Raw genomic sequence first — 2959 nt, forward strand, 5'->3', positions numbered from 1 at the left:
TTTGACGGAATGCCGAATGGGTAGTATGCCTGTGGTAAGCCAGGCTGCGCTAGATACGCTCGCGTACTATTTCCCCTTTCTACACCTCTCTCGCGGACACTAAGCGGCCCGGCCCCCGTCACCCGCCTCCCTTGACGTTTCCAGTCCAGTGTAGTAGTCCGTGACCATCACTATATATTTTAGACTCGTCGAATTCTACAACTTGATAAAACCGTGATAATCAACTCCGAGAAAGATCTCGCGTTCCTCCCGTGATCATCTCGTAGCGCAACCGAAACTGGTCTTCCTCACCAATCACCATAGAGCACAATTGAATCGATACCACAGACATTTATAACACATATTATTTTATTGTACATCATAATGTCCGAGGACAGAGATCGACACTCAATAAATAATAATAATGATGAATGTTGAGAGAGCCTTAGATAATACCTACATAAATGTATACCATATTCTATTTTATCGACACTGTATAATATATAAGTAATAATAAAGTAAAGCATTAATCCATTTTCCAGGTACCTACCCAACGGGTTATGATTGGTTCTGGAGGTAAAAGGATATCAAGTTCGTATTATTTAAAAAATTGTGATTGTGTTTTTTAAGTATTTTTTTAAATAAGCTACAAAATTATCAACAGTACCAATTAGTTGTATTCGTACTACTTCCTATATTCTATGGGAACTACGAGCTCTTTCCTCTTGGTAAAAATACATTTTTTTTATTGAAAAAATATCGAATAAGACGGTGCCGATCACAAAAAAATTACAATTAATTCTAGGTATATTATATAATGCATAGGTAGTATTTAAAATGTGTTTGTTATTGATAAGTATTAAAAATTATATACCTATGCTTAAAATCTTTAAATACTCAAAATCATATTAACTTAGTAAAATATGCAAAAATATGCAACATAAAATTTTGTATTTCGATTCTATAGGTATATCATGAAACGAATTTGTATCGAATTAGATTTTTAATATGATGCATTTTCCTAAGAAATATGCAAATGCATGAAGTTCCAAGCTCTGTAATTATGAATAACTTAACAAATACTTGTACTTATTTCCAAAAACTATTTTCTTAGTTTATTTTAATACCATGCATTTATCTTTTTATTAGATAATATTATATAGGTACCTAGGTTCAAGTTAAAAACCTATGGCGCTGCGTAGACATAGGTAGGTACTAGACATGAAGATTATGCGTGATATCACATTGTGTCAATGTGTAGGTATCAAAAATAATTATCAATAGGTAACTAAAATATATATCAACAATAGTATTTTTTGTTTATTTAGATTTTATAATGCAATATGAGTCTTGACAATATTATAAATTTATAAAATTATTGTTGATTAGTGTTACTAATATAAATATAGGTACTTACTGAAAAATTTAATTTTAATTGTTTGTTTATTGAAATTATTGGGAAATGTTAATGTCAATAAGCAAATATTTAATACTATGCGATTTGTTGTTATGTCTAATAGTTAATTCAATATAGATACCTACGTTTTCGTGTTGCCAAGTTTACCACAAAAAAATTACGTTGTATTTGTTCAATAAGAATACAAACTATGCTTATCCACTCATTCATTTTTCTCTCAAAGTATCTATCGTAAATATATCATTTAAAAATATGTCAAATATAGGGAAACCATTTGCAAAATATCATGTAGAAGTGGCTAAACACGTGAACGCGAGACTTTTTGACGAAGAACGAATAAAACAAAATTTCAATCCAACTATTAGAACTGTTGGTGTAAATTAGGTACTAATATTACAGTGGAATATCAGTATCTTTTGAAGTTTCTGTATGTCGAATATTGTTTTCAGTCTCCATAATTCATTCACATAACATTTTAAATTACCTAAGTAACTCGAAGTTTGGATAGGTATCTCAATTTTTTTTTTTTTTATTTATTAAGACTTCGACATACCGACTTTCACTGCATTTTTTTAGGTACTTCTTGGTTTTTTTATTTTGAGCATCGATTGCATAAATAGTCATTTCCACTAATATGCTTATTGAATAGTTTTATACCTACTTTTTATTTGCGATTAGATCGATAAAGAAGCCCTTGATGGACAAGTCCGAGAAAATAAATTACTTTGAGACCAAGAACAAACGATTTTTTTTTTAGTACCTATGTACTTGTAATAAAAAAAACAATTATTAAAATTAATAACAAATACTGTGTCTTACAAAAACAATGTTTTTTTAAAGATTCAACCAAAAAACGATTTTAGTTTAAAAATAATATTATTCGTAGGCAATGACGCATTATGCCTATTTCGTCCCGAATTAAAAAAAAAAAATTGGTGTTCAAAAACAATTTTCATAAAAACAATTAGTTAAATAAAAAATATAGTTAAAAAATATAAGACATAACCAACTATACTATCGTATATACAACCAGTCCATGAAGGAAATACAGAAGTCAAGAAGTGCGGTCATTGGTGGATACTTGTCTTATAATATATATTTAAGGTAACATTTTTTTGGGATTAAATTGCGATTCTGATGAAATATTTCTCTTAATTTTACGAATTCCTTTGTACAGTATGTAATGTACTAATATGACACGACTACGGCGGGAGTGTACGTAAGTGATGTCATTACGGTACTTCCCTACACTGCTTTTTTGATAAATACCTCTTTTTTTCAAAAAATTATTTACGATTATTACGCCTAAAATCGGACGACCACAATAAAATACGACGAATATGATGTTCATAATAATAGTAATATTCTCCCTTCCACCCTTCCATTTGTGTTTGTGGGCATTTAGGTTTAATGATGACGTTCACTGTGATTTGACAACTTTACACGGTTTACCAATTTACCATAAATTGTACGTGTTATCGTAGTTACATAAAACTAATAATGTATGGTTGTGACCCATGAAGCAACAAACGCATGCATTAAAAACGACTTAAATGTTATTAA

Source organism: Acyrthosiphon pisum, unplaced genomic scaffold (genome assembly GCF_005508785.2).
Source record: "Acyrthosiphon pisum isolate AL4f unplaced genomic scaffold, pea_aphid_22Mar2018_4r6ur Scaffold_21329;HRSCAF=23657, whole genome shotgun sequence".
Lineage (NCBI taxonomy): Eukaryota > Metazoa > Arthropoda > Insecta > Hemiptera > Aphididae > Acyrthosiphon > Acyrthosiphon pisum.